Below are 19992 nucleotides of genomic sequence, written 5' to 3'. Positions count from 1 at the left end.
GAATCCCTTCTCCCAGAGTCCTCTACTTCCCCTGCTTGCCAGATGATCCTTTCTCGCCAGTGGGGCTCTTCTTAGATGGGTGCTTCTCCTCCTACACAGAGCACTGGCAGAATATCATATGCACAGCCTAAATGCCGTCACTAGGGTTGGTGTCACAACCATTCTCTTTATTTATTTTAATCTATAACAGTTCAGGTACCCAACAAACCAGTAACCCACAAAAAACCAGTGACCAATTTGAGAACACACTCTGACCGTGTTAGCTCTGATACATGGACATGACAGCTGACTCATACTAACATCTCATTGGTTCCCTGCTGTGTCATAATAAGACCTCATTGGCTCTCAGAACAGTCTCGTTGGTCAGTTTCAAGTTAAGAAAATCCACTTTTTGTTACATAAGGCACTTGGTTGGCAACCTTCAGTCTCGAAAGACTATGGTATAAGCCTACAGCACCCAGTATTCCCAGGCGGTCTCCCATCCAAGTACTAACCAGGCCTGACCCTGCTTAGCTTCCAAGATCAGACGAGATCAGGCATGTGCAGGGTAACAGTTGCTGCCATAAGGCACTTGTGTTTTCTTTTTCTGGTTAATTGGCCATAACTTTTGAAAGAATGCAGGTAATCAAACCTACTGAATTTTATATATATATATATATATATATATATATATATATATATATATATATATATATATATATATATATATATATATATATAAATGGTATTCTATAATGGTATATTGATATATAGATATATATATAATGGTATTTTTATATATAATGGTATTCTTCATAAATTCACAATTTTGGCCAATAGTGAAGTCGCCCCCCTCTGGGGTGTCACCCTGGTGTGTCCACACTCCTGCACCCCCTGGTGATGCCACTGCTCTTAGGATATCTGTTCCCCCTCCCTGGTTTCTCTCTCCCCTCCTACTAGCACCTGGAGGATTATGTCAGGAAGCCAGTATGTGAGCAAGAGGTTAAACTGTACCTCCCTTGCATACCATCCTGTACATATTAACGCTGCAATTTGAAAAGGGAAAAGTCAAGGGGAGTTTCAATCATACTTATTCCCATGTCATGATTAATTTCGCCCTGAAAGTGAGTGGTTTGCCTCCCCTAGTGAATTCATGGCATGTGGATGTGGGAGAACCCGTGGACATTATATATCTGGACTTTCAGAAGGCGTTTGACACGGTCCCTCACCAAAGGCTACTGAAAAAACTCCACAGTCAGGGAATTAGAGGGCAGGTCCTCTCATGGTTTGGGAACTGGTTGGAGGCCAGGAAGCAGAGAGTGGGTGTCAATGGGCAATTTTCACAATGGAGAGAGGTGAAAAGCGGTGTGCCCCAAGGATCTGTCCTGGGACTGGTGCTTTTCAACCTCTTCATAAATGACCTGGAGACAGGGTTGAGCAGTGAGGTGGCAAAGTTTGCAGACGACACCAAACTTTTCCGAGTGGTGAAGACCAGAAGTGATTGTGAGGAGCTCCAGAAGGATCTCTCCAGACTGGCAGAATGGGCAGCAAAATGGCAGATGCACTTCAATGTCAGTAAGTGTAAAGTCATGCACATTGGGGCAAAAAATCAAAACTTCACATATAGACTGATGGGTTCTGAGCTGTCTGTGCCAGATCAGGAGAGAGATCTTGGGGTGGTGGTGGACAGGTCGATGAAAGTGTCGACCCAATGTGCGGCGGCAGTGAAGAAGGCCAATTCTATGCTTGGGATCATTAGGAAGGGTATTGAGAACAAAACGGCTAATATTATAATGCCGTTGTACAAATCGATGTTAAGGCCACACCTGGAGTATTGTGTCCAGTTCTGGTCGCCGCATCTCAAAAAAGACATGGTGGAAATGGAAAAGGTGCAAAAGAGAGCGACTAAGATGATTACGGGGCTGGGGCACCTTCCTTATGAGGAAAGGCTACGGCGTTTGGGCCTCCTCAGCCTAGAAAAGAGACGCCTGAGGGGGGACATGATTGAGACATACAAAATTATGCAGGGGATGGACAGAGTGGATAGGGAGATGCTCTTTACACTCTCACATAACACCAGAACCAGGGGACATCCACTCAAATGGAGTGTTGGGAGAGTTAGAACAGACAAAAGAAAATATTTCTTTACTCAGTGTGTGGTTGGTATGTGGAACTCCTTGCCACAGGATGTGGTGCTGGCGTCTAGCCTAGACACCTTTAAAAGGGGATTGGACAAGTTTCTGGAGGGAAAATCCATTACGGGGTACAAGCCATGATTTGTATGTGCAACCTCCTGATTTTAGAAATGGGTTATGTCAGAATGCCAGATGCAAGGGAGGGCACCAGGATGAGGTCTCTTGTTATCTGGTGTGCTCCCTGGGGCATTTGGTGGGCCGCTGTGAGATACAGGAAGCTGGACTAGATGGGCCTATGGCCTGATCCAGTGGGGCTGTTCTTATGTTCTTATGTTCTTATGGCAAAGCAAAGATACAAACAGAAGTAATTCCATCACCAGTGTCAACAGTCCCACCTGGGAGATAAAGTGGGACATAAATTTGTAAATAAGTAAGTAAACAAACAAACAGTCCAATCCAGGTAGGGGATCTTTGTGCTTTCCAGCCTTCCACATTCATAACTCAAGCTTGATTGAAATATTTCTTTACCCAGAATGTAAGTCTGTGGAACTCCTTGCCACAGGGTGTGGTGAAGTTGTCTGAAGTAGATGCCCTTAAAAGGGGACTGGACAGATTATCACAGTCCATCACAGATTATAAGCCATGTGCAACCTCCTGGTTGCAGAAGTGGGTTACCTCAGAACACCAGGTGCAACAGGGTGAAGGTCTCTTGTTGCTTGTGTGCTCCAGGAGGCATCAGATGGGTCATTGTGAGATACAGAAAGCTGGACTAGATGGGCCTTTGGCCCAATCCTAAGGGAGGCCCTTCTTATGTTCTTATGATCCGTGCTGCATTCATGATCAGGAAGTCTTTTTTCATGTTCAGGGTGGTTTGGCAGTAGAACCAATAACCAAGGGAGGAGGTGAATCCTCCCTCACTTCAGACAGAAGCTCTTCAAACAGAAGTTCGACAGGCACTTCCTGGAGACACTCTAGGACAAGTTTCTACTACAGGCACAGGGTTAGATGACCATTGGGGTCCCTTCCACTTCTATGATTCTCTGATTCCCTAGTCAAATTCAACAGCAGGGCTGTGCGCATTGTAGTCCAGCTAGTTGCTAAAAGCTGTAGCCCCACTGATCAGCTGTTCCCTCAGTTAAGCCTGCATCAAGGAGGGGGGAAACCTTCTTGGCAAAGTTTTCACATCCCCTCATTGGAGAAAGGGAAGCCATTTGTCTTCAATTTACCTCTTTTCCTGCCCGGATGCACTTCGACGTATTTTGTCAGCTTCAACATCTGAGCTGTTCCCAGACTTTAGATCTGCTTTTATTTAAGAAAACAACAACACACTCTCTTCTCTTGTCAGACCAGCTTCTTCCTCCCTCCCCTCTTCCCCCACAATGGTCCAGTTGAAAGGAGATTCGGTTTCCACGGGGACAAATGCCCAGTGACTGTGATGACGGCTCCAGCAGAGTGCGATAGACCGACTGTGGCCATGTGAAGTCGGGGCCCTTCGTTTCTCACATTTCATATTGCGCCTCCAAAGGCTGCTGGCTTTTCATCAGCTGGAGCCAGAGTGAGAGGCAATGGCCACCATCTGCCACAGTAAACATGAGAAACTTCAGCGGGGTGACTGAGAATGCCTCAAAGCCTGGGTGCTGCAAAGACGGCTGGTGGCTGACCACCGTCAGAGTCTGCTTTCAAAGACCATTATAGGTAAGTCCTGAAGGAGCATGAAGAGAGCTCTGGCTCTAAGAGGAGGTGATGATTCCTAGGGTATGACTCTAGACCACACAGTCACGGGCCCAGGGATATGCGGGGTGGGAAAGTGGTGTAGCTAGAGGGGGTGCAAAGCACTAAGTTTTGCAGGGCCTCTCATTGCACCGTGCAAGCAGCCCCTTGCCCTCCCCTTCAGAGGGCCCCTTTAGTGGCCTGGAATGGCTCTGAAGGGGAGAGCGAGGGGCCATTTGCACAGCGCGATGAGAGGCCCTGCAAAACTTAGTACTTTGCACTCATAAGAGCCCCACTGGATCAGGCCAAAGGCCCATCTAGTCCAGCTTCCTGGATCTCACAGTGGTGCATCAGATGCTTCAGGGAGCACACAAAACAAGAGACCTGCATCCTGGTGTCCTCCCTTGCATCTGGTGTTCTGAGGTAGCTGCCCTGGGTCCCTTTAGGGAGAAGGGCGGGATATAAATAAAGTTTATTATTATTATTATTATTATTATTATTATTATTATTATTATTATTAGCCATTCTGCGGTAACTCTGGCTACGCTACTGGGGTGGGAAGGGGTGGCATTTCTTGTGACAGTCACAATAGCTGTAATTTTTAAATTAAGTGCAGAAAATAAAAGGGCCAACACCCACACACACATGCACACTGTCACAGTTCCATTCACAGGCTGCAAAAGTGGGACTTGTTTTGGCAATTCAGGAGGGGAGTAAAACAGGTGGGGAAAGGCAAGAAATGGAACTCAGAGCCCACCTGAAGCAGCCTGCGTAGCATCGTCCCAGGGCTTCATGGCAGAAGCTACCACAAAATAGTTGCTAGCCGGCAGACGAAGAGGGGCAGAAAATACATTACTACAGGCAGTTGCCCTACAAACAGAACTGCAAGACCTGAAGAGCTTTTTCCCCCCAGCTATTTTCAACCACTGTGCACCAAACTCCCACAGCACACCTGTGGACATTTCGCAGCACACCCATGCGCTGTGGCACACCAGCTGAAAATTGCTATCTTATAGGTCAAGAATTGGGGGATACAGCCTAATGGAGCAGGTTGCAGCATGCCAGACATGAGGAAGAGCTAAAGGTTTGACCCCTTACGTTCCATTTCTTGCCCTGGAGATTTCACTTCTTCCTCGACATGTCTTGAGATTGCAGCTAACACCCTGAAACTGCACGTCACGTGCCAAGACAGAACTACCAATCTAGCTTCCAATGACATATTTCACAAACCCTGAGCCCATTTCAAAGCACTAATGGAGCCTTCCAAATGGAGCCACAAAATAGATTTCCCTAATCAGTGGGTCCAGGTGCAGTCCAGATACATCCAGTCACCAGAAAAATGTAGAAAACCATAAGAACATAAGAAGAGCCCTGCTGGATCAGACCAGAGGCCCATCTAGTCCAGCTCCCTGTATCTCACAGCGGCCCACCAAATGCCCCAGGGAGCACACCAGATAACAAGAGACCTGCATTTCTTCTATGGACTCAAGGTAGCATTTGCAGGGTTCTTCATCCAGGCACTGACCACTTGACTAAACCTGTTTTCAATCAGGTGATGAATTGTCCAGTAAATTCAGGACAGACAAAAGAAAAGGCTTCTCATAAGAACATAAGAACAGCCCCACTGGATCAGGCCATAGGCCCATCTAGTCCAGCTTCCTGTATCTCACAGCGGCCCACCAAATGCCCCAGGGAGCACACAAGACAACAAGAGATCTGCATCCTGGTGCCCTCCCTTGCATCTGGCATTCTGACATAGCCCATTTCTAAAATCAGGAGGTTGCACATACACATCATGGCTTGTAACCCATGATGGATTTTTCCTCCAGAACCAATTCACTTCTTCAGTAGCAACAGTTCTATGTGTGCCTGTTGGGCTCATCATGCGTGCAATTTGCAGGGGAAGAAGGAATTGCCTCCCTGGCCCCATTTCGGAGATCTAAAAGACAGTCGGGAACTTTACCAGCAGTCAACCACTCAAAGAGGCAAACAATTGTTCTATAAAAGTGCCACAATTATGCATATTTGGAGTCGATGTAGGTTTTGAAAAGAGACGAGCGGGGCTGTTGCAATGTGACAGTCCAAACCAGAGGCTGGTCAGAGCAAAGTGATATTCCAAACTTCTTGTCAAGAAAGGCCACAAAACTTGGCAGCCCATCAGGAAAGCGTCGGAGAGGCTGCCTCCAACTGAGTGACATGTTGCAGGCTTGTGTGCAGAGATCAGACCTCCCCACCAAGAACTCTATCTAGAGTGGCAGAGGCCTGGTGTTGGTAGAGTCATGAGATGATGGAAAGACTGTTAAAGATTGAGGAGGTGGGTGGGTGGAATCACAGGTTTAAATGCTCCTCTACATTAAAAAAAAAAACGTAAGCAGACAATTAGAATATAGGGAGTGGGTTGAGCTACTTGCAATTTTTCTTGCTGAAGTGATAGTTTTCTGCTGGAGGAAAGCTTTTTTCGTTGTTGCTTTTTGCATTCCAAAATGGAGTCTGCACCCAGTGGCATAGCTAGAGGGGGTGTAAGCACTAAGTTTTGCAGGGAGTCTCCCCGTGGCGTGCAAGCAGCCCCTTCCCCAAAACCATTCCGGGTGGGGGAAGCAAAACAGAAGTGGGACGCCTCCCTTTTGTTTCCACGATCCAAAATGGCTCCAAAGGGGAGGGGGCCACTAGCATGCCACGGGGAGACTCCCTGAAAACTTAGTACTTAGCACCCCCTCTAGCTATGCCATTGTCTGCACCTACAGTCTAAAGTAGTGCAGACTCTACCACCTCAGGAGTCTACTGTCTCATTTGCCTGCATGCATAGTCTAGTCTGCATGGTAGAGCAGAGAGAGAGAGAGGCCTACACCCAACTTTCCATCACACTATAGCAGGCGTGCCCAAACCCCGGCCCTGGGGCCACTTGTGGCCCTCGAGGCCTCTCAATGTGGCCCTCAGGGAGCCCCCAGTCTCCAATGAGCCTCTGGCCCTCTGGAGATTTGCTGGAGCCCACACTGGCCCGACCCAATTGCTGTCAGCATGAGGGTGACTGTTTGACCTCTCACATGAGCTGTGGGATGAGGGCTTCCTCCACTGCTTGTTGTTTCAAATCAGTGATGCAGTAGCGGCACCAAAGGAAAGGCTGACCTTGCTTTGTGCAAGGCCTTTTGTAGGCCTTGAACTATTGCAAGATCTTCATTCATTCATATAAGTTCATCTTTAATATATTCATTTATGTAAGCTTATGTAAATTTATGCAAATTTTAAATGTAAATTAATTCTCTCCCCCCCCCCCGGCCCTCGACACAGTGTCAGAGAGGCAATGTGGCCCTCCTGCCAAAAACTTTGGACACCCCTGCACTATAGCTTGGGGCTTTTCTACCTTTTTGTGTTTTCCAAGTACAGGGACCTCTTGTTTTACATGTGTTTGATTTAGATGTCTTTGGAAGAATACTCTTATTTAATACCAAAACCTATTTAAAGCTATAACATTTTTGGAATAACACAAACACTATTAATTTTTTTTTTTTAATTTGCCTGTTTTTGAGATAATGGTGTATCTAGTATTGGGCAGCCAGAATGGATAATTCAAAACCACAGATTGACCTGGCCTCTGCCTCAAGATCCCCCAGTGGATGCCAGGTCTATTCTTTGGTTTGAGCAGACAGTAGATCCCTAAACTCTCCCAGGAGATGATGATGATGATGATGATGATGATTATTAACAGTATTTATATACCGCTTTTCAACTAAAAGTTCACAAAGCGGTTTACAGAGAAAAAAATCAAATAACTAAATGAGATCTCAAGGTGGAGGTCAGGTCTACCCATGGCTTCAAGTGACCAGGCAAACAAAGGGTAAATCTAGCATTTGCCTCCGTTTTGCTCCCACTGCCCAGAATGGCTCCAAAGGAGGGGGGGGAGGAGCCTTGCACACTGCAGTGAGGCTCCTCTAGCTACGCCACTGGTGCCAAGCTCTCGCTGCCATACTGTAGAGGAGGGATGTACAAACTTTTTGGCAGGAGGGCCACATCATCTCTCTGGCACTGTGTTGGGGGGGGGGGCCAGGAAAAAAGAAATAATTCACGTTATAAATTTACATCAAGTTACATCAAGTTACATCAATGGATATATTAGAGATCTCACTCCCGGATTGGCCTTTTCAGCCACACTAGACGCTGTGCCAGAACCACCTTTCAGAGCGCGATACCATAGTCTTTCGAGACTGAAGGTTGCCAATACAATATTAGAGATGGAACTTTCTGAATGAATGAAGATCTCGTGATAGCTCAAGGTGTATAAAAGGCCTTGCACAAAGCAAGGCTGGCCTTTCCGTTGCTGCCACTGCCGCTTTACAGACATGAAGGGGAGCCCTTGGCCCACAGCTCACACTGAGAGCAGTCGCGTCAGGCCAGCATGGGTTCCAGGAAGTGTCCAGCAAGCCAGAGGCTCACTGGAGACTGGGAGCTCCCTGTGGGCTGGATTTGGGGTCCCCGAGTGCTGTAAATGGCCCCTGGGCCGGGGTTTGGGCACCCTTGCTGTAGAGTAGTGCTAGTAGCACTAGTTGGAAAAGACTCCTGCAGCCTGACCAAGAAGCAGAACCCAGACCAGGGGAGGGGCCGTCAGTCTGTGGTAGAGCACTGGCTTTCTTGACAGATGCTCCTGGGTTCAGGCTCCAGAAGCTTCACCAGGCAGGGATGGGAAAGACCCCCTGCCTGAAACACTCCGTGGACCAGGAGTCTGATCTGACTCAATGGAAGGCAACATCAATCACAAACAGCCAGGAAAGAGCTATATTGTTAATGACCGGCAGATCTAATCAGTTATTGTACCTCTAATCACACCAATGCATTCATTCTTCCTTCCTGTATATGCATTAATAGATAAGTTGAGTGAAGTTCAATCATTCACTTCCTAGAAGGCTTTGCAAGAAACTTCAGCCTTTTTTCCAGTGTTGGGGGGAGGAGGGCAACATCCTTTTCACCATCGCTAAGGGGTAAATCACCCCAGTTATTTCCTCTCCGACTCCATTTCTGTGACTTAGGGCAATGATAACCTATGTCTATCTGGGGAGGAGAGGTAATCACATGGGTTGTAACCCCAAAGCTGCACTTTTAACACCGGCTTCTTCAGCAGTCATAATCAGGTGTCAGCCTATACAGTATGGGTGTCCATGCCATGAAAGCTGCCGGTCGAGCTGCTGTTTGAGGGGCCAGAGCAGGTCAGGCCATTCATGTTCCTGGCCAGCTGTCCACTTTAGCAGGGCTGCCTGAATGCCATGCTTTGGTTCAGGATAACAGGGGGGCACACTGAGAATGCAAGCCTGGCCCCACTGCTGGCACCCATTCCGGAAGATCCTAAGGCAAAACACTAAACTGGAATCTTGTGATGCATTGACGAGTGACATGCAGTGAGGTCCAGGCCTGGGAAGGCAATGCAGCAGTTGTCTGCACAGGCTCCCTGCTTTTTTCATGGCTTTTTTTTTTTTTAAAACAGAAGAGAAGTAACTCTTCCTGCTGCTTCCCCAGAGCTTGCTGATGCAGGACTCCTGCTATTTTTTTTTATTCACTAGCCAGGAACCCTGCTTTTTTATTATTATTATTATTTTTAATTGGAAGACACCCATGATTCCAACCTAACCAGTTGGAGGCAACTCTGCCTGCTACCTCCCCAGAGACTGATGACACATGCACTGTCCCTTTTATAATTTGGCAAATGGCAAGTGGCTCTCCCTGGTGGCTTTAATTGCACAGGTGTCCCTGCTTGTTTTGTCCCTTGCAAGCTACCATAGTGACCGAGCTGACTGGCAACTTGCTCCTACCCTGTTATGAGTGCGCTGCTTCAAATAGACTGTGCACTTGACAAAGAGGAGCAGCTTGGGGAAAGCAAAACAAGGACTCTTTTTTTTTTACTCGCTGGTTTTGGTGAGGCTCTGCCTACCTTGCCTGCACATCACTGGCATTGACCCATATACAGCCGCCATGGTTGACACCACAATCCCTTATGAATATTTCTAATCCCCCTTAAAAGGGATTCTTCCCACGCACCCCCACTTGTCACTGCTTATGTTTCCCTCCCCTTCTTTTGTCATCTCCCCTGTCTTGAATTATAGATTAAGAACATAAGAACAGCCCCACTGGATCAGGCCATAGGTCCATCTAGTCCAGCTTCCTGTATCTCACAGCAGCTCACCAAATGTCCCAGGGAGCACACCAGGTAACAAGAGACCTCATCCTGGTGCCCTCCCTTGCATCTGGCATTCTGACATAGCCCATTTCTAAAATCAGGAGGTTGCACATACACATCATGGCTTGTACCCTGTAATGGATTTTTCCTCCAGAAACCTGTCCAATCCCCTTTTAAAGTCGTCCAGGCCAGATGCCGTCACCACATTGTGTGGCAAGGAGTTCCACAGACTGACCACACACTGAGTAAAGAAATATTTTCTTTTGTCTGTCCTAACCCTCCCAACAGTCAATTTTAGTGGATGTCCCCTGGTTCTGGTGTTATGTGAGAGTGTAAAGAGCATCTCTCTATCCACTTTATCCCTCCCATGCATAATTTTGAATGTCTCAATCATGTCCCCCCTCAGGCGTCTCTTTTCAGGCCCAGCCGTAGCCTTTCCTCATAAGGAAGGTGCCCCAGCCCAGTGATCATCTTAGTCGCTCTCTTTTGCACCTTTTCCATTTCCACCATGTCCTTTTTGAGATGTTGCGACCAGAACTGGACACAATACTCCAGGTGTGGCCTTACCATCGATTTGTACAACGGCATTATAATATTAGCCGTTTCGTTCTCAATACCTTTTCTAATGATCCCAAGCATAGAATTGGCCTTCTGTACTGCCGCCGCACATTGAGTCGACACTTTCATTGACCTGTCCACCACCAACCCAAGTTCTCTCTCCTGATCTGTCACAGACAGCTCAGAACCCATTAGCCTATTGCAAGCCCTCTGGGGCAGGGACTTTGTAAAATGCCATGCACAGTGATACTGCTAGATAGATAGATAGATAGATAGATAGATAGATAGATAGATAGATAGATAGATAGATAGATAGATAGATAGATAGATAGATAGATAGATAGGTGGGTGGGTGGGTGGGTGGGTGGGTGGATGGATGGCCCAATCCAATTTTCCATAGCCAATGTAGCCCTGAGGCAGGGGAACAAACCTTCCCTTAAATTGAGGAGGCCTCCATGACTGCCCCACCCCTTGCAGGATACAGCGCATGACCCGCTGGTCTGGCTGCATCAGTGCTGCAAAGTCAGATAGGATTGGGCCCAAAGTTACCTAGTAATCATATTCCGCATTGTGCCTAAATGTGCGTAGAACTCTTTGAGCATGTGCAGAGTTTCCCTGAACAATTCATCAAAAGAAATATGTCTGGTTTCAAAGAGTGCTGCCCCTTTGGAAAGACTCACACTCTATAAAATGTTAGAGGACCCAATTCCGATCCTCCTCTTTAAAAAAAACTGATAAAAATCTTTATCTCCCCTTCTCTTCGGCCCCCCCCCCCCAAACACACACAAAATAGATTTGGCTCTGATTGCACCCAGGAACGAACAGTTTGCTTTTCACCCCATCCCTGGTGTCTGCCAAATATTTCCTTCTCCTTCCAGAGCCTTTTTGCTAAATCGCAAACATCTGTTGCACTACTTGTTTCCCAGCATGTTCATATCAATGAGAATCAGGCCTCTTAACTAACAACAGCCAGTCTCCCTCCTCCCCCCCCCCGCAAACCGCTTCCAGAGAAACTTGCTCCACACAAATTGTCCTATAAACACTTTTGAGGCTCTCAATAAAGTCTTGTGCAGCCTTCACTGATGCTCTTCGAAAGCTCTTCGAGGAGTAAATTGGGACCAGGCATCTCCTGTTCCCTGCCAAAATCCATCGCCTGCCTTTTCCCCTTCCCCTTTGCCTTCCCTCCAGCATGCCATGAGCTGCTGGCCTGGGACTTTCTTTTTGTGTGCTGCACTGTCCAACTCTCCCTATGAAATCAAACAGCCTCTCTGCCAGTTCTAGCTGTGAACTGTGGCCAACTCAACAGTTGGAATCAGAGTAATCCCATGTGCGGGCTTCTCAACCCAGCTTGTGCTGCACTGAAGATCCTAGAGGGGCATGTCAGAGTCCTCTCTTTACATATCTCTCTATTGCTGTTGCAGCCCAGCATTTGCAAGTCAAGTGGCTCCGCTTCTGGGGTGCTTGATGCACTGGCATTGATGATTTTGTAGGTCTTGGCCATTAATTCCCCTGAGGGCTGGGGATAAGAATAGGCCCTCAGTTTGGCTGTACTTGTCGTAAGAGACGACTAAACAGCCACCGGGGAGATGGGACTCGTCAGCCTGGGAAGGCAGCTCATCTGAGAGAAGGAAAACTCTGATCCCAAACCTCCACTGCCTTGTGGCTACATCCAGTTATGGAAAAGGCTTCAGGAGTCAACCTCGAGGCAAAATCCGGAGCCGGAATCCCTGAAGCAGTTCATGGCTGAACACAGTCACGTTCTGGCAACTCCTGCGACGTCGCTGGAACCAACCGTATTGGCTTCTGCCTTTCCATTGGACCATTTCAGGGACGTGGAGAGGGGGGATTTGCTGCATGGGAAACAGTCTACCCTCCATATCTACTTTACCCAGGCTTCGCACACTGGAGAGGACACTCTGTTCCAGAACACTATTCAGAGTGTGATACCATAGTCTTCCGAGACTGAAGGATGCCAACAACAAATTACACCGACAGGCTGAACTTTTCTTTTGAAACTGGCAGCTGCAGAGAAATCTGCCCCGGACTGGGACCTCGGCAGAAGAGGGAGACGGTAACTCTTTGGCCCATCACAGGCCTGATCTGTATGTCTGCCCTGCAGTTTTTCTTCCCTGGTCAAACAGCAGCCAATTCAGATGGCAGAGATAGCACAGCAATTTTCCACCAGTGTGCCACGGCACGTTGGGATGCCATGAAAGGTCCACAGGGGTGCTGCAGGAGTTTGGAGCACAATGGTTGAAAAACTCTTCCAGGTTCTGTGGTTCTGTTCCTAGAAAAACTGTCTGTAGTAAAGAATTGTCTGGTCCTCTTCCTCCGCTGGCAGGATTGCCCTAAAAACAGAGCCACAGAACCTGGAAGAGACTCCCAAAAGTGGCATCACAAGACTCAAAGACTATAGAGTGACATGAGAAGAAAAACGTGGCCACTGTTTTTGAAAACAAAATTAAACCTGTCACCACAAATGATGGGCCCTGATTGATCTGTGTGGGATGGGATCCTCATTGATGCCTTGAAAAGGGAATTGGATCAATTTCTGGAGGAAAAATCCATTCCAGGTTACAAGCCATGATTTGTATGTGCAACCTCCTGGTTTTAGAAATGGGCTATGCCAGATGCAAGGGAGGGCACCAGGATGCAGGTCTCTTGTTGTCTGGTGTGCTCCCTGGGGCATTTGGTGGGCTGCTGGGAGATACAGGAAGCTGGACTAGATGGGCCTATTTCCTGATCCAGTGGCCTAATCTTATGATCTTATGTTCATACTAAGATATCTGTAAAGCTGTGGCTCCCAAACTTTTTTGACTGGCGGCTCTGTTGACCTGGGTTACTGGCCACAGTTCCCTGTTAGGGCTACAATCCTATACATTGTATAGGGTTGCAGGTTTTTCACAAGGATCCCGTAGCTCCCTGGCTGGTTTCTGCGGCTCCCCAGCAAGCCACGACTCATAGTTTGGGAACCACTGCTAAAGCCTAATGGCTTGGAATCTCACCTCTGCAAGGAACTCACTAGTGATCTTGGGCACACCTCTCTCTCAGTCCCCCATCTGAAATACTGGGATAATAATAGTGACCTACTTTATATGGTTGTTGTAACAAAATGGTGTGATTTTGCACAACACAGACTTTTCCCAGGCAGTCTCTACTGGGGTTAGGTAACTCTACTGTGTCCCTGCCATAGGATGCCGCCGGGTTGTGCAATCCAGTGGCTTCTCCTCACTATGCATGCAATTTCTGCCCCCTATTGGTCCGATCTGGAAGAACTGTTCTTATGATACTTAGCCTGTTTTTTCCACATCATCTCCCTGATCAAAACTGCCCCTCCAAACGGTGACTAGTCCCACCAGGAAAAACAGAAACAAGCACAATACAGGTACCAGGATTTTACCTCCAGCAGGGCTAATAGCACTGGGGGACCAGTTGCTGAACAGGAAAATGGCATGGGCAAAAGGGTGAACCATTCAGCAATGCTGCTTCAGTCAAAATTTCAATGAAATCTTTGCAGTAGCCACAGCTCTCGAGTGTTGCGTCTCTTGCGGCTCTCATACCTGGGGAGAAAGCGGACAGGGAAGAGATTCAATAGAACAAGTGCCCACGAAAATAAAACCTGATTGTTGGCCTAGTGCTGCTCAAGAGCCAATGTGTTTGACTCCCAAACCGGCACCAAGCCTCTGAGGGCTGCCAGGAAAATGCGGCTGTCATTCAGGCAAAATGGTTCTCCTCGTGTCAAGGTCAGCCAGCACTGACTGCAAGCGGGTGCGTGATGTTGGCTCGGGGAGATGTGCTACTGGCACTCTTGGTGTACCTTTGGCTCTTGCTGTGAGCAGGCTCTGGCAATCGGGCAGGATGTGTGGGCAAAGGAGAGCCGGGCTAAACAGACGATGCCTTTGATTGAGCTATCAATCAAATGAAAAATGAGCTATCAATTGAAATGAAAAGAGCTTTTTGATTTGGCGAGAGAGGACTGAATCGCTGGAAATCTCGCTCCAGCATTTCTTCATCTTCCAAAGGCCGTCGTGCGTGTTTACAGGGAAGATTAAAAGAGTGGAACAGCCAAGGGAGAGCCCGTCCAATTCTCCTACCTGCAGAACGGAATCACCATTGCCAGGCCTAAGAGGGAATCTAGCTCGGTTCCAGATCGTTATGTAGAAAGACAAAATCCAGGGCCCCACTGGCCTCCAACATGGAACACTTGGAGAGGATTTCCCAGGTTCAATGCCATTTCTAATCAACCCTTTTATTGATTTTCAGTAGGGTCTTTCCATGCCAAAAGCACTGGGGAAATGCAGTTTTCTGAGCGGGACTATAAGTAGTCCTGACAGGAAGGAGGCAATGGCGTCGCCAGAGCGGGGTCCAAAGCACTAAGTTTTGCAGGCAGCCTCATCGCAGCATGCAAGCAGCCCCTCCCCCCCCCCTTTGGAGCCATTCCAGGCTGTGGGAGCAAAACGGGGGCAAATGCAGGATGGAATGCATGGGCAGTCAAGGTATTCGCCTCTGTTTTGCTCTTGCAGCCCAGAATGGCTCTGAAGAGGAGGGGCTGTTTGCACTCCGTGGTGAGGCTCCCTGCAAAACCTAGAGCTTAGCACCCCCTCTAGCTTTGCCACTGTTCAGACTTTTACTGTTCTTTGCCCAAAGTACCAACAGACCTTCAAGCCCCAGCATGTGATCCATATTTGTATCCCATCCATCTCAGCTGATGTTATATAGGATGTAGTGATGGCCATGAGCTTATACGCTTATAAAAGGGAATTCTACAAATTCATAGGAAGAGAGAGACTTACAAAATCTCCTGATCAAGAGGCAACACACCACTGAATACCAGTCGCTGTGGAGGAGGGCGTTTCCTTCTTGTCCTGCTCGTGGGTCTTCTGGGTGCATCAGGATGTTGGGCTAGATGGACCCACTTTGGCCTGACCCAGCAGACCTCTTTTTATGAGCAGAAATGATTTTTTTTCCCTCATGGAGCAATGTTCAGTGATACCACCTGTTGTCTCCAGGATAGTTTTATCACCTCCTCTGCTGTGACCACTTGAAAAATGGGGGTCTGGATTCCACTGGAATACAATCTATGAGAAAGCAGGGGATACCAGCTGAGTCCCAGCCTCGTAACTCTGTCACAATGCTTCGGGGCACTGCCAAAGACTGATGACGCACTGCGTCTTCTGAAAGAAAGAATGTCATAACGGACCACTTCAAGGGGTCTCTTTCATCTCTCTCTGAATCATCATATTTGGCTACAGTTAGAGGCGAGATCCGTGTTTAGATGGATCACTGAGCTGATTAGATGTGGCAGGTCCTGTGTTTCCAGATACTGGAGATGGTTACATTGCATTAGCAAAGGAGGGGATTCTTTTAATGTGTCGGCATGCATTTAAGCCCTTATTATTAATAACCATTTATCATCCAACTCCACCTGTAATTTAAACAAGCATGACTTTTATCACCCCTCTCCATCTCTGTTGCCTGTGGAGCAGCCTCGGATTTGTCAAGGAGTAGGAAGAGCCCTTCTTCTTAGCCGTACAATTCAGGGATGTTCCCAAGATCAGGGGAAAAACAGAAATGGGAATAAATCTTTTGCGGTGAAACCTCCAGATCCCCTTTGCTCTAGTTGAGGGTCTCCAAACTTTTCAGTATGGAAGGCCACTTTGTATATTTTACACATTTTCATGGGCCTAAAAAAGAAATCAGTTTTATGTTGGGCAGAGGCAATCAACACACAGCATACAACAATCTCTGCCTGAAATCAGGCTTGTTATTATTTGTTGACACATGTGCAAAAATGACACTATTTTCCTCACTGTGGTTGTTTCACGGCGTTGTAAGTCGACATGTGGAAACCTGATTTGTTTTATCAGCAGAGGTGAGGTTAACACTGAATAATTTTGGTTTGAGGGTCTTCAAGCCTATGGCCCAGGTGACTGAAATGAGGATTAACCTGGGTGGCACCACTCTGGCCATATGGAAAGGAGTGTGGTGGACAGAACTGCACATGTTAACTGTCTGACTGTCTGTTGGGGGGAAAAATTTTAAGTTGCTGCAGGCCGGTAAAATCTTGTGGCAGGTCGGATGTGGTCCCCCGGCGGTAGTTTGGAGACCCCTGCTCTAGTTAGTAGCAAAGAGCTTGACTTCTCAAACGTTTTCTACCAAAGTAATGGTGCGGATCCATGTGCTGTATTTTCTTTGGACTGTCGCTCTGTTTGTGCAAGGGTGAGGGTTCCGTCCCATGACAATTCCCTCCATTACATGTAACTGGTGAACTAAGAGCTTATGGCTGTTGGTTTCAGCCCTCCCCCCTCCCCCCAGTGACATTTCAGTTTCCATAATTCTTGGTTTGGAATCTTTGAGATCTTGGTGATTCATACTCCAAGATGGTTCTTCTCACATCAAGGACAGCCCTGGAGTCTCAAATATGGGGTGAGCATTACAGCCTTAGAAGCCCAAACTCCACATTGTGGGAAGATAAAGAACTGTGACTGATTGGCATCCTCCCGCCCCATCTCCCTAGTCACATTTAGCCGGGAAAAAAGTGATATGATGTGATTTCATTAACCATTTCCACCCCCATACCATGCAAGTGATTGTCACTGAAGCTGTGCAGGATGGGCAGGAAGTCCTAACACAGTGACCTGATTTTCCAGGATGTGTCCCAATAGCAATTGCAGAATGTTTGATGCATACTTAGAAAAAAGCCCAATTGCACTCAGCAGGACTTACTTCCAAGTGAACGTACAGCAAGGATTGGGCTGCAAACATTGCCCAGTTTGAAACAAGAAAGAAGAGCGACAACAGTGGTTCGCCCCCTTCAGTGCGGTCAGGGCAAGACACAAAGACTGCCAAGAGTGACCGCACAATGGGAACCTCTTATGTAGATGTGAGAAGACAGCCACAGCCAACCCAGCAGAGTCTGACACCGGACCTGGCATCTCGTGGAATGTTTACTTTCCATAAAACCAGAGACAGCAGTGATGGGAACAGTCTGTGTTGGACTGAGCCGGAAAGCTGGGCAGGGAGATTCCATTCGCTTGACTAAGGCAACTTGTCGAATGTCACGTTTTGTTTTCCTCCAGCAGGGTTTTAAACTCGGCTCAGAGGCACATAATATGCGTGTGCATCCTGGAAAGGAAATAAACACCTTGAGATAATAACTCTTGCAAGATAAAGGAAATGTGCAAATCCCGGCAGAGCCATCTGTCCATCCTAAATATGACATATAGCCTTTTAGCAAAGCCTCCCTTCTCTTGGACCACTACAGATTTTTGGATGAGTTCTCAGGTTCAGACACTTTTTTTTTCGCCTTCCAGTCCTCTAATCCAAGCTGTCCTGACCATCACTTCCTCTCTATCATCACTCCTACAGCCGTCTCTACTGTGGGATTCCTTTATGGAAGTTGGAATGCCCACTGAAAATCTACCTAAGGAAAGACGAGATATGGTCAATAAATCACCATCTACTGAAACGCCAAGACATCTCATGAATTCTGCTATTTCACTGTTTTCCATGCTCTTCCCTAATGGATTAGGGATTGATCAAGAGCCCAATGAAATCAACAGGAGACTTTCTCCTTGTCAAAACTGGTGATGCTTCTGGAATGCTCCTTTCCCCAGCAAACCTTCAGACTTTCCATCATCCTTAACACTTTGCGTGTTGTAAAACTGACTTATGATTTCTGATAGGTGACCTCATCAAAAGGAAAAGTTGGATGTAAATCTTATTAAAGGGGCAGTGGGGAGAGCGTGCACTGGCTGCACTAATCAGATGGAGAATCTCTTCTTCGGCGTGAAACAGAAGGTGCTGCAGGTCAAGGACGCAAAGCAGGTGAGTTGAGAGTGCTTGTGTGCCTCCCATGGTGGCAGCTCTTTTCAAAGGACTCTGGGGGAGAGGCACTGCCTTCCCACCAACCACATGTCCCTGCTGCAGGTGTAAGTAGATACTACATTGGAGCAACATAGCGCCCCTGCTGACTGGGTAAAGAGGCACAGAGCCAGTGGAGAAAGAGGAACAATTATTTACTACGGACAGTTGCTCTAGAAACAGAGCCAAGGAACCCAGAAGAGTTGTTCAGTGATTTTCAGCCACTGTGCTCCAGACTCCTACATCACACCTGCGAACCTTTCATAGCATACGGGTTGCAAATTGTTGGTCTAAACCAGGGGTATCCAAACCTTTTGGCAGGAGGGCCACATTATCTCTCTGAAACTGAGTCGGGGGCCAGGAAAAAAAAAGAATTAATTTACATTTAAAATTTGAATAAATCTACATAAATGAATTTATTAGAGATGGAACTTATATGAATGAATGAAGGTCTTTCAGTAGCTCAAGGCCTATAAAAGGCCTTTAACAAAGCATGGCTGACCTTTCCTTCGCTGCCACTGCTGCATCACAGACATGAAACAGCAAGCAGTGGAGGGAACCCTCATCCCACAGCTCATGCAAGCGGTCGAACAGTCGCCCTCATGCTGAGAGCAGCTATGTCGGGCTAGCATGGGCTTCAGCAAGACTCATTGGAGACTGGGGGCTCCCCGCGAATAGGAGCCCCCGAGAGCTGCAAGTGGCCCCAGGGCCAGGGTTTGGGCACCCCTGGCTTAAACTAATCAACCTATCTTACTTAATTACTTGATTCAAGCAATGCAGACGTGCAAAGTGGGCTGGGAGGGGAGAGGTTCCAAAGCTATGAGGAAGATTCTTTCAGCTACAACTCTTAATAAAACAGATGAGGTTTTTAGAAGTGGAATATCAACCTTCGAGGCACCTTTTAAAGATGCAAACGACAACTTTGATGTGCCAGAAATAGGCCCTGAAATCATATATCTGACACCTGGAAATCTGCCGAAGTTTAAAGAGAACCTAACAGATTTCTGAACCAGCCAGGCCCCAGTAGGGCTTCCCGGAGCCGCTGAGAAAGATGCCATCTGTACGGCTGTATATAAATAACTCCATGAAACCGCCTGGTGCCCCCAAGTTAGTGCCTTGAAATGTATATACCATTTGTCCTTCAAAAGGGCAAAGCAGCAAATGATTATAAGCACACATTCTAGCATGCTGTGATTTTGAGGCTCAGGCTCTTGTCCGCAAGGCAAAAGTTGGGAGGAATGTGGGATGTGAGTGTGTCTGCTTCATTCCTGCTGACAGGCTCTTCAATCATTTTCCCCCCTGGAAATAGCTGCAAAAAATTTGTTTTAGGTAAACACAGGACAGCCCTGGGCTACGTGGTTGCCTTAAAAAAAATCCAAAATACTTGTTTGACCTACACACTGAATTCCTTTTTCTCGTATATATGGATGCCGTGAGTCACGCTCTTGACCTAGGCCTGGCATGGTTTGCTTCTTGATCGGGTACAATGGAGACACTTACTGGCCAATAGGCTGCTCCGTATGCAATGTATCCTGGGGCACATTTAAAGTGCTACTTGGGCACAGAGTCCGGAACTTGGGGTGG

General features: G+C 47.3%; 1 pseudogene; it reads right to left on the bottom strand.

Annotated features, from left to right (window-relative positions):
* Nucleotides 1–445: 445 nt before the first annotated feature.
* Nucleotides 446–562, bottom strand: LOC136646470 (5S ribosomal RNA; annotated as a pseudogene).
* Between the last annotated feature and the right edge of the window lie 19430 nt (nucleotides 563–19992).

Source organism: Tiliqua scincoides, chromosome 3, assembly GCF_035046505.1.
Source record: "Tiliqua scincoides isolate rTilSci1 chromosome 3, rTilSci1.hap2, whole genome shotgun sequence".
Lineage (NCBI taxonomy): Eukaryota > Metazoa > Chordata > Lepidosauria > Squamata > Scincidae > Tiliqua > Tiliqua scincoides.
This window is presented reverse-complemented; position numbering and strand designations above follow the sequence as displayed.